Source organism: Vipera berus, assembly GCF_964194415.1.
Source record: "Vipera berus genome assembly, chromosome: 3".
Lineage (NCBI taxonomy): Eukaryota > Metazoa > Chordata > Lepidosauria > Squamata > Viperidae > Vipera > Vipera berus.
This window is the reverse complement of record NC_138204.1, coordinates 42,015,169-42,028,638: the sequence shown is the minus strand read 5'-3', so window position 1 is coordinate 42,028,638 and position 13,470 is coordinate 42,015,169.

The following is a 13,470-nucleotide window of genomic DNA, read 5'->3' as shown; positions in this document are numbered from 1 at the left end:
TTTCTGTCATTTAAAAAAATTACAATTTGCAAACGGTTTATAAGTTCTCTAAGGGCCAGATTAAAAGCTTTCAGGGACCACATATAGTCCTGGAGCATCTGGTTGTGCATTTCTAATTACTTTTAGCCATCATATACACACAGTATTCTTAAGTTGATGTACCTAACAAGAAAAGATGACAAAAATACTTTGCCATATAAAATGTGAAGTTAAACTTTATATTATCTGAGATGATTATCATTTGTCAAACACTTCACAGGTTTGTCAATTTTTCTTCTTTCTTATATTTATATACCAATCACTCAGACTCAGAGCAGTATAGAGATAATAAAAGCCTATCTGTATCCTGTTCATACCAACAGCAAAAATAATAATTAAAGTGTAAAACTTTCCCAGAATTAACTTCTAGGGGCTGGTTGATCTAAAAAACTTAGATTTAAATGCTTTAATGTTCCATAGAGTTTGGTCACTACAAAGGAAGCTGCTTCCTGGTTTGCAGCCCTCTTATTTCTCTTGAGGTTAGAATCCTCAGCAGGCTATCTATGGATGCCTCAGGTTGGAGAGGGAGACCCTGATGTACTTTGGAGCAGTTAGAGAAATTTATAAGTGATAGCCAATATTTTGAATTAGTTTTAGAAGCTTGCTAGCCACCAAGGCACTGACCACTGACTAAGGATTTCCCTATATTCTGGCTTGGGAATTCTATGAGTTGAAGTGCACACATCTTAAAATTGCCAAGATTAAGAAATACTGCTGTACAGTAACACCACTATTTTTCCTGGTAACACTTTTTGCTCTTGCTGTCACTTCCAGATTGTTTTCAAAGGCAGGCCTACACAAAACTTGCAGCAATAATCTAATTACATGGTAATATTGACATGTATCACTGTCACTAAATTCCATAGTGACTACTTATCTTATATTTTGAAAAGTCACTTCCAGCTGAGGGTGAGCAATATTAGTTTCTACAAATTATAATCTCTTCCTTATGAGTCTGAATCTTCACACGTATATTATTTCATCTAAAGACTATACTTCTGTAACCACATAATGAAACTAGCTCAGGAAAATAATTAAAGATCTTTCTAAAGGTTGCAACCTATTTTTTCTTTCTTTTTTCTCTTGTCCTTTATGAAATCAAAGAAGAAGAAAAATTATGAGTTCTCAGCCTGGATTCTAAAAAAGTTATTACTGTAGGTGGGAATTTTGCCAAAGGAGCATACAATCACACTGACTTACAACTTTTGTCCTCTGTTAAATGTTAGGGTTATGGTTGTTGGAACAAGAGGTATAGGTTGGAAAATATAAAAATAGAATAGAAAGTACAAAAGTGCTGCATTGGCATGATTTTTTAATGGACAATAGTAACTCATACTGAGACATTTTTAGGAATAGTCATTTTAGTTGTTTTTCATTCACACTTCACCTTGACCAGAAGTATTTTTTTCATCCATTTGTATCCTTCATTTCTTCTCCTTCTCCTTCTCCTTCTCCTTCTCCTTCTCCTCCTTCTCCTTCTCCTTCTCCTCCTCCTCCTCCTCTATAATATGCATTAGCTACAGGAAGGAGCAGAATTAATACATGGACTACAAAAAGATCGATTTTTATGTAGATCCATCACTTTTATGGATATGCAGGCTTGCAACTACATTCAAGTATACCACTTCTCTGCTGTTTATTAAATGTCTTTTTCCAAGTTTCCATGATTGCTTGTGACTTGTTTGAATGAGTCAACACTTTAAGCAATAATAATTTTTTTCCAAGATGAATCACATAGAAGTTTTATAAAGGTTATAGCTATTTTAATTACAGAAATTTATTATTTGAAATTGACGTTTATTACAGCAAAAGGGCAGCCCGATACAATGCTTAGTAACATGGAGCAATAATATAAGAACAATAAATCACTTATTAGAGAATATACCAACATAAACTAGCTGTATATCCCCATATCTCCATTTGCAATCTAAGATCACTATGAAATACTTAAGTTAGATTGATCAGCTAACAGTTTGTTGCTCAATTTACAAAGGTGGCCTAGATGTCTTCTTGAGCTAAATTCTACAGAAAATCAAACAAAATGTGGCAGCACTTTTATTATAGAATCATTTTACCAAATAGTCATAGGGAAACAAATAATTGCTCCAATTGAACTGGAAATGTAGCAGGAAGATTGTGATGTACTTGATGTCATTTTGGTAGAGATTACAATAGGTAAAACCTGGCTAGCATTTTCACTCATTTCCAGTTCAGAAGGGCATATATGCTCTTTATAAGACATGGTTTCAAATTTTCCCTGTAGGATAGTAGAAGGAGCCACATCAAATCTTAATTTTGAAAATGCTTTCTTGTGTTTGGGAAACAAAAGAGAAGAAAGATGGCTGGCAGGCTCTCCTTGGAATCTCTCGTTGCCTCTGTTTGTAAGCCTAATTCTTCTTGGTGAGTGATAATTTTGATTCAGTGTTTTAGTGGCACTTTAGATTGCTTGTCAACCAAAGCAAAATAAGAATTCTAGGGAGAGACCAAAGGAACAAATCTTTAAAGGTATTGACTATTTCCTCTAAATTGAAATTATTGAGACAATATACAAGAAACAAGAAAACCCACTGAGAAGAATTCATTCTTTATCAGTAGTTGACAGTAGTTAACCAAACCTGTTTCCATTCCTTGAAGGCCAATTTCTGGCTGTATGAGCTGCATTTGGGACATATGTACACAGCTATAATACTGCTCTGAGGAATTCATCTTGAAACTATTGAAATTATGTACTGTAGCAATAAGGGCTTACCATAAGAAAGCTGTGATTTTTGTTTCAGCTGAAATAATTTGATGATTGCAGGTATCAATCTATACCTTTGTGTGCAGAAGAATATTGGAACAATTGCTCAGCTCCTTTGACATACCACCATATTAGATACATACTCCATTTGAATTTTCATACTCCTACAAAATGGGAATATCATTCAAAGTTACATGGAATATTTTCTTTATTTTATCTTGTGTCAGTCAAAGAGCCAATTATGCAATTTTTTTCAGCCAAGACCACTATCCTTTTCATTTGGAAATTTGAAGTGCAGTGCTCATACAAGATCTGAAGCACATCTTCTAAATCATTTCCAAATTATGCACTCCCTTATCTTTTTTTGCAAACATTGTTGTAAATGTAAAAAATATCATAGACAATAGATATAATTACATATGCATAATTGATTTATGAAACAATGAAATTAAGAGTGTGCTACATGTAACGATGTGCATTAGGAACTAAAATCTTCCATGAGTTGTTATATTTGATGGAAAACAGTAGAGTACTGTTTTATAAGTTGATATTTTATAGTATCATGGCTAAAGTGGATGAAAAATCTTTCTCTTAATTTCCAAAAGTCTTTTCATGAAATTATTGCTTTGATCTTAATTAAATCTACTTTTGAAGAGAGCCCAAAGGGCAAAATTGCTTAATTTGCCTTCGCTTTGTTTCTCCTTCATCTAAGCATAATAAATAAAGACATAGAGAAGAAAAGACACATATAAATGGCTGACATCAAACAGCCTCTCTTAATGCCATTCAGATAATGTCATAGCACTCAGGCTTCCTAAATTTAAATTAGCAACGACCAAGTCTGTTCCCTCTTGATGCATCACTTAACCTCATAATCAGAAAATCTATTCTATTCTCTGGTTTAGATTGATGATGTCACATTGCACTTTTTTCCTGCTAGACAAAACAATCATGTAGTGAGAATCAATCGTCTGTGTGGCTACAAAATTCCTACAAAGATGATAGGAATCACTGATTTCTTGGTTAAGTCATACTCTGTATTTTAGTCCTACTTTGTTGAATTGCATTAAGATGTCACTAATGAACATTTGTCACCACAGAAGCTACTCACTGCAGATTATCTAAGGTATAATCTATCTTTCCATCTATCTGAAATATCTTGCAGAAATGTCAAAATAAATGAATCAATGCTTTTAGAACTTTTTAAATTTTAATTAAGATAAACTACTTATTCCATTAACCTATGCACACACATAGATACACACATGAAGTTTTACATGAAACAGCATCTGTGCATAATTACATTATTTTCAACATCTGCAGTGTGGACAAGCAAGTTTTAATGGCACAAGAATCAACATCGGCACATCTGTGAGGACATATTTATCCAATAAATGCAAACATCTCAATTCAACAATAACAGAATATTTCTCTGCTTCCTCCCCTGCTTTCCTTCCAGCCATCTCCATCGTAATACATAGCTGAACTGAAAGCAAGATGGCCATCTACTGTATCTTTTTTCTATATGACACAGTCTTTTTATCTCATTTTGTCTTATCCATTCTCTCATCTCCTGTTTATCTCCTTCTTTTTTTCTCTTCCTTTGTTCTTCTTATCCAGCCTGATAGCAGCACAAAGCTACCTTAACTTTCATTCTTACCCCAGAAAACTATATGAATATATGCACAAAGGAGACTTTATTTTCACTGTAACTCTTCCTGTCTCTGCAGTTCTCTCTTCAATTATTCTCAGACCTCTACTTCTGCTCTTTTCTTTTCTTAACTTCTCACCCTATTTACTCAGAGTTTGCTCTAAAACACTAACAACAACATATTTCCAAAAATCAGTTGCCTCTATCATCCAGCAATCTGAGGCTTAATATAACAACATGACAGTTTTTTCCTAACTTTTTCCCACAAGTGCAGGGTCTGTTTTTTCATATCAACCAGCGTTGATCCATTGATTATAACAGCAATTGATTTACTGGCTTGTTGCGTGAGCCTAATGTCATGGGCTGAGAAGGAGTGACTGGCCCAAAGTCACTCAGCCAGCTTTCATGCCTAAAGCAGTGCTGACTAGAATTTATGGTTTCATTTTTTTCTAGCCTGGTATCTTAACTAGTAGACCACTAGACAGCTATTATATTTTTAAAAAGTAAATATTTTTCTAGTATTCCTACATCTGAAGAAATAATTTAACCTTCAATTGCTCATTTGGTAAACTTTTTCCTCCTAAGAATTGTACTTATTCACGAAGAAAAGGAAAATTCATAAATATGCTGTGCATATTTATGAATAATGTAGAAAAAGGGTTTAATATTGAACCAATAGGAATCTTGTTTCTTGGTCACCACTAAAATAAGATATTTTAATTCAAAACATGTCAGCAGTTAATTTTAGTCCAGGGTGGTTAATCAAAATCCCAAACCTTTCAACAATGTAATTTCATGCAGACAAATTTAAATCTTCAATAGGGAACTTCCATTTGGACTACTCTGTTAAGTAGTAAGTACTTAAGTACTTAAGTACTTCCCATCTGCAAGTAGTGGTCTACATAAATCAGGGATCCCCAACCCCCCATCTGTGGACTGGTACTGGGCTGCGGCATGGCAGCAACCAGTCCACGCAAACAAACAAAGCCCCATCCAAGGGATGCAGGCAGTACAGAAAACCATGCACTCTCCAGTCTGCAAAAAAAACCTCTCTCCATGGAACTGGTCCCTGATGCCCAAAAGGTTGGGGGCCTCTTTTTTTTTTAAATCCCATTTATATCCCACACTTCTCTGAAGACTCAGGGCGGCTTACAATCTAAAGCACAAATCAATGTGCTTAGCAATAGCCTTCATTCTATGTATATGCCTGCTTATTAGGGCTTTACCCCCCCCCCAAGCAGCATTATTACAAAGTCAGCTTATTGCCCCCAACAATTTGGGTCCTCATTTTACCTACCTTGGAAGGATGAAAGGCTGAGTCAACCTTGAGCCTGGTGGGACTCGAACCTGCACTAATTGCAGGCAGCTGGTGTTACTTAAGGAGACATTAGCCCACTGCTCCACTAAGGCTCTGACATATATGACAGAATTATGTAAATAGATTGACTGCTATACCACTAAGCATTATACCTTTAATCTTATTGGAGTCCCTGTGTTTACTCACTCCATGTTTAGCTGTTGTTAACATCAAGGACTTCTACTCTAATGGTTTCTTTTAGGAAGATGAGTTTCCAAGGAGTAAGATCCATCATTGGAAAGACTGTCATGCGCTCTAACAATGCAAACATTAAAGCAGAGCAAAGATAATTGGTCCAGCAATTTTTCACATGTGTCTTCATTTTGTATAGATTGATGATGCTCCTCCATTTATCAGGTGGACCCCTGTCACCTGTGGAGCCTGTTTTACAATCCCTAACTTAACCTTGCAGGCATTGCTGTATCACAATAACTTGAGTCTCCCTAAACATTTTAAAGGGCTGTTTCAGCACTGTAGTGTATAATGATATTCTAAACTCAAGTGAACATTTATATGAATTCTAGCTTTCTGTATTCCCAGTACAGCAGGAAAATAATAACTTCCTTTATTGTTTTTTCTCCTCTCTATTTTAAATTATTTTTAAACCAATTTGGTTATAAAGTCAGACTCATATCAGTGCTGACCTTTGTTAAGTCATTACTGAATTTAAAACACACACATATATAAATGTCCATTTAGATATTAGAGGAAAGATAGTTTATTGATTTTCTTAGTTTGTTAGTTTTTTTGCAGGAATGGATGATGCAAAATGGAGAAGTTTATTCTTCACTCTCAGATAAAATTAAAATTCTGGTGCAAAATTGATGAGGCACCCATTCAATGCAACACTGAATTTTGCTGGCTCAGTAAGTTTCTTGAACAGAAATGTTCGTTTAAATTAAAGTGTTGCTTGTCAAATCTTTTCTAGCAAACATAAGAAATGGGGAAACCTTTCCAGAAGAAAATCATAATATTTAACTCTTTGCAGCATATCTGAATGCATTATCAGGGACAAATTCAATACCCATTTGTATATGGAATTCTATTATTATTTATTAAATATGAACCTCACTCAACTGAACATTCAAATTGACTGGCGCTGATGGTTGACACGGGTTGCTGCCAGCATCCTAGGTATCAACCAGGTAGCTCCTTAAAATGTAAGATGTTCCAAGTAGCACAGTTTTTTGTAGCATTGCTGGAGTTATTTCAGGAAGCTGCAGTTTATTGATGTGTTTTACAAAGGTTTTGGACATAGTTCCCAGTGCCCCGATGACAATGGGTATCACTGTTACACATTTCATCCATAATCACAAAGTTTCGATGGTGAGGTCGTGATATTTTGTAATTTTTTCCAGTTCTTTTTCTTTGACTCTGGCATATCCTGGTGCAGCGATATCAATCAACTGTACGCTTCAGTTCTCTATGACTGCGGTATCTGGTGAGTTGTGTTCCAAATGGCGATCTGTCTGTATTCGGAAGTCCCACAAGATCTTCACCCTCTCATTCTCGACAACTTTTTTCACCCTATGTTCCCACGACTTTTCAGACACAGGCAAGTTGTATTTTTTACACAATGCCCAGTGGATTAGTTTAGCACCTCGGTCATGTCTAGCTTTGTAATCAGTTTGCGCGATTTTGCTGCATTCACATATTAAATGTGAAACAGTTTCAACTTTGTCGTTGCAAAGTCGACAATTTGGATTGTCAGTAGATTTTTGTATCTTCGCTTTCATGGCATTAGTTTGTAGTGCTTGTTCTTGAGCAGCTAGTATTAAGCCTTCTGTTTCTTTCTTAATGGTTCCCATCTTAAGCCATGCCCATGTCAAGTTGTTATCACATTTTCCTTCAATGTTTTTCAAATGCTGTCCATCCAAAGCTTTGGTTTTCCATCTATTTAATCTGTCATCTAACTGTTTTTCCTTATATTCTGCCTTTGTTTCTGTTATTTTTATAATGCTCTCTATTTTCACAGCCTGCAGCAATTTTTCTGTACTTTGATTTACATAGTCATTCAAACTTTGTTTTTCTTCTTCTACAGTTTGGTGGATTTGCAGTAGCCCTCTGCCCCCTATTCCTCTTGGCAGGTACAACCTGTTGACGTCACTTTGTGGATGTAGAGCATGGTGTATATTCAAAAGTTTACGCATTTTCCGGTCTAGGTGTTCCAGTTCAGCCCAAGTCCAGTTGATAATTCCAGCTGGGTAGCATATCACTTGGACTCCCCATGTATTAATGGCTTTAATTATATTTCCAGCATTCAGTTTTGATTTTAGTATTTTGCGGACTCTCCTGATGTATTCCTTTTGTGTTGACTCTTTGACTTTTCCATTTAAGATGTTATCTGCTTCCAATATGCCTAGATATTTGTAACCATCATCCTTTGCTAGTGCTTTCATAATACTTCTGTTTCCCAGTTCTATTCCTTCTATTTTCCCCATTTTTCTTGCTGCATGGATAATATAGCACATTTCCTAGTCCAAAGTCTATTCTGATGTCACTGCTAAACAGTTGAACTGTGTTGAATATTGATTCAAGTTCAGTGTGGCTTTTCGTATACAGTTTTAAGTCATCCATGTATAGTAGATGATTTATCTTGCCATGCTGGCTTGAGATGTGGTATCCCAGTTTTGTGTTTTCTAATATTATTGTAAATGGAATTAATGCAATGTTGAACAGTAGTGGTGAAAGTGAGTCCCCTTGGAAGATTCCTCGTCTGATGTTGATTTCACCAATGTTCTTCCCATTTGTTGTTAGAACTGTTTTCCATTTTTGCATATTTGCTTTCAAAAATGTCCAGATGTTTTTGCTGATTCCAAAGTTTTCCAAACACGCATTAATCCAACAGTGAGGTAATGACTCAAATGCTTTCTTGTAATCAATCCATGCCATATTTAAATTTGTTTTTTGTTGTTTTGTATTTTTAAGTACCGTTTTGTCAATGAGCAACTGATCTTTTGTTCCTCTTGACTTTTTATAATTTCCTTTTTGTTCTGCGAGATACAAATTATTTTCCATCAGATGATTGAATACTGAACTTGCCAGTATTCTTGTAAAAAGTTTGAACGTTGTTGGCAGAGAAGCAATTGGGTTGTAGTTGCTTGGTTCTCTGCTCTTTTCAGGGTCTTTCATTATCAAATATGTTTGACCATTCTTCATTTGTGGCATTTCGAAGCATTTCATCAAACTGAGTGGCCATGCGGTGATGGAGACTGGTGAGGTGTTTCAATCAGTATCCATGCAGCTCATCCAGGCCAGGTGCACTCCAGTTCTTGACCTTCTTTATTTGTTTGGCAACCATATCGGTGGTTGTTACAATATTCTCCATTTTGTTTTGTGTTGCTTGTTTTTGGATATCTTTGATCCAGGGGGCAGTTTTATTATGTTCCACTGGGTTTTCCCACAGTTCTTTCCAAAAGTTTAAGGTTTTTTCTTTACATGGTAGAACAGTATTTTGGACTTTATTTTTGTCAAGTGACCGATAGAAGAGGTGCTGGTTTCTTCTGAACTGGACGTTTTCACGATATTGTTTTATTCATCCTTCATATCTTTCATTTTTTTTGCTGTTGGTATTACACACTGTTTTAGGTTTTCCATGATTTCTGTTAGTTTTTTCCTCCAAATTATATTTTTTGTATAAACTATTTTTCAGCTTTTTGTTCTTTAGTTTTCCTTCTTTCAAGTATTTCAATTTGCTGACATCTTCTCGTAGTTTTTTTGTTTTATTTTCAAGTCAAATTTTCCACTTTGATGTTCCAGTGGGTTTCTTTTTTGGCATTTTATAACCCAATTCTGCAGTTATAATGGTGGCTGTACTGTACATTAGTTGGTTTGTTTCATACAGTGTGCTGGATGGGATGGAAGTTAAAATGTTGTTCAAAGCATTTAGTAAATCTTTTACTCGTTTGCTATGCATGGATGGCTGGCAGTCTTTTTCTTTTTGTGTTTTCTTTGATGTGGTTTTCAATCTTTTCTTTCAGCATTTTCACTAGATTACTTAGCTCTACACTTTCGAGTTGTTGCACAGGGGAGTCTTCATCCTGTGTGGTGGCTTCTTCTGCTGGTTGGTCAGTTTGTTGGTCAGTTTGTTCAGGTATTCATCATCATTGTTTGTTGTTTTCTTTTTAGCCAATGTTCCTAGATATTGAATTTACACATCTGTAAAAACTTTATTACGGATGATGAAACGTCTTTGATCCATTAATTGTTGTTTGGTTAGAAAGCATAGAGCCCGACAATCAGTGTGGGATTCAGCCAGTTCGCTCCACTTTGCTCCTGGAATCCTTCTCAAGCTCTAAGTTTATTGAAATCGGCTTTCTTGAAGTCTACAACTCCAGTTTGACTTTGTTCTATTACATCTGCTTGCATAACGTTGAATTCAAATGTTACATGGTCACTTCCCCCAGAATTCCTGTAATTTCTATGCTTTCTATCATTTCATCTCTGTTAGTGAGAATTAAGTGCAACATGGCTGACCCTCTAGTTTCCTTCTCTACCTTTTGGGAAATGAAGTTGCCTGTTAGGTTTGTCAGGAATCTTCCACTAGGTGCAGAGTTTGCCTCCCAGTTGATGTCAAGGTAGTTAAAGTTCTCCATTAGTATTCTGGTGTGCTTCCTACATACTTTAGTTAACTGACAAAAGTTTATCTGTTTCCTCTATTTGGTTGGGTGGCCTGTAGTACAGGTGAAACTCGAAAAATTAGAATATCATGCAAAAGTTCATTTATTTCAGTAATGCAACTTAAAAGGGGAAACTAATATATGAGATAGACTCATTACATGCAAAGCAAGATAGTTCAAGTCGTGATTTATCATAATTGTGATGATTATGGTGTACAGCTCATGAAAACCCCAAATCCACAATCTCAGAAAATTAGAATATTGTGAAAAGGTGCAATAGTCTAGGCTCAAAGTGTCCCACTCTAATCAGCTAATTAAGCCATAACACCTGCAAAGGGTTCCTGAGCCTTTAAATGGTCTCTCAGTCTGGTTCAGTAGGAATCACAATCATGGGGAAGACTGCTGACCTGACAGTTATGCAGAAAACCATCACTGACACCCTCCATAAGGAGGGAAAGCCTCAAAAGGTAATTGCAAAAGAAGTTGGATGTTCCCAAAGTGCTGTATCAAAGCACATTAATAGAAAGTTATGTGGAAGGGAAAAGTGTGGAAGAAAAAGGTGCACAAGCAGCAGGGATGACCGCAGCCTGGAGAGGATTGTCAGGAAAAGGCCATTCAAAAGTTTTGGGGACTTTCACAAGGAGTGGACTGAGGCTGGAGTCAGTGCATCAAGAGCCACCACACATAGACGGATCCTGGACATGGGCTTCAAATGTTGTATTCCTCTTGTCAAGCCACTCCTGAACAACAAACAACATCAGGAGCGTCTTACCTGGGCTAAAGAAAAACAGACCTGGTCTGTTGCTCAGTGGTCCAAAGTCCTCTTTTCTGATGAGAGCAACTTCTGCATCTCATTTGGAAACCAAGGACCCAGAGTCTGGAGGAAGAATGGAGAGGCACACACTGCAAGATGCTTGAAGTCCAGTGTGAAGTTTCCACAGTCTGTGTTGATTTGGGGAGCCATGTCATCTGCTGGTGTTGGTCCACTGTGCTTCATTAAGTCCAGGGTCAATGCAGCCATCTACCAGGAGATTTTGGACCACTTCATGCTTCCTTTCGCACATGAGCTTTATGGGGATGCTGACTTCATTTTCCAGCAGGACTTGGCACCTGCCCACACTGCCAAAAGCACCAAAAACTGGTTCAGTGACCGTGGGATTACTGTGCTTGATTGGCCAGCAAACTCGCCTGACCTGAACCCCATAGAGAATCTATGGGGCATTGCCAAGAGAAAGATGAGAGACATGAGACCGAACAATGCAGAAGAGCTGAAGGCCGCTATTGAAGCATCCTGGTCTTCCATAACACCTCAGCAGTGCCACAGGCTGATAGCTTCCATGCCACACCGCATTGAGGCAGTAATTGCTGCAAAAAGGGCCCAAACCAAGTACTGAGTACATATGCATTCTTATACTTTTCAGAGGTCCGATATTGTTCTATGTACACTCCTTGTTTTATTGATTGCCTGTAATATTCTAATTTTCTGAGATTGTGGATTTGGGGTTTTCATGAGCTGTATGCCATCACAATTATGACAAATCACGGCTTGAACTATCTTGCTTTGCATGTAATGAGTCTATCTCATATATTAGTTTCCCCTTTTAAGTTGCATTACTGAAATAAATGAACTTTTGCACGATATTCTAATTTTTCGAGTTTCACCTGTATACACTTTTTTATATATTGACCCAAATGCATTCAAGACAGTTTTCATTTTAATGCTGTTGGTGTATTTTTGCTTTTTATAAATTGTTTTGATTCTGTGATTACTATTTTAGGGTGGTATGGTGTTTTACTACATATGATATATTTTATTTTTTGGATTTGTTACTGATTTTTGGAGTTGAAGTTCACATATCTGGGAGTTGAAGTTACAAAGTTTAAAGTTGCCAAGTTTCAAACTCTCTTTTAGATATATTGTCAGAGTATTCAGTAAGATAGTATAGTGTTTTACCTTACCTCAGCCACAGTTCAAGGTGATAACCCATAAAACAATAGACCGTGTTGTATAATGCTAAATGAAGTTCATGTTATATAGAGAAACAAAACAAATGGCTTTGAGTATACCAGTGTTTACTAGAATAAGTCCCTCACACAAAGGTTTCACTAACTTTTATCATGGAAAAAATAGTATCTTCTTGGTGCAGGTCAGATGTGCATAAGATAGTTGTTGAGAAGTGATGAGAAGAGAAAATTGTTACTTACTGATGGTCCAAAGCAGTTCACATATACACTTTTTACAAATTGCAGAAAATAGTTCTCTTTTATCTATTTTTCTATCTTACCATGGAGATAGGATGGAAAATAATGATATTTAAGATATTTTTTTTAAAAAAAAACCACTTGAGTTTTCAAATAATCTACAAAATCGAGACACTGAAAATACTCTTTTTTTTAAAAAAAAATCATTTTCTAGACATGTGTGGTTTTCCAGAAATCAATAAGGATTAGATTAGCTCAGCTTTGATTTACTATCTTAGACTTCAGCAATTTTAGGCAGATTGGAAGGTTTACTTTTATATCACTGTTATTTCAAGATAAACATCTGGCCCACAGAAATAACACAGGTTATGTAAACCAAGTGAATAGATTGCATGACCGATACACCAACTTTTGTCTTAATTTCTCCTCATCTCTGCTTAATTTGATTTCATTGTGACAAGAGAGTTATAGATTTATTTATATTATCTACTTTTGGTGACATCTAGTTAATTGTTTTTCTAAAAGAGGAAATAAATGCTTTCCACAAAAGCAAAGAAAATCTTTGGCAAAGGGGAATGTCATCCTCGCCAGCTAGGGGCTTCTACAGATTTGCCCATTTTAGTTCCATGTAATAGACATTGTTTACGCATCATTTTCATAAACTCAAAAGATGCCAAGCCTCAGCTTGTGGGTGAGTTGTAGTAATTCCCAGACAAGCTTATTTCAGGCTTGCTAATTCTAAATGTTAAAGGATTTGGAGCCAGTCCTTTCCAAAATGTGAAAGCTATTATCAAAATAACATTCAAACTATGAAGTATATTTATTTTAAAATATCATCATAGCCAATAATAGTTTGATGAAA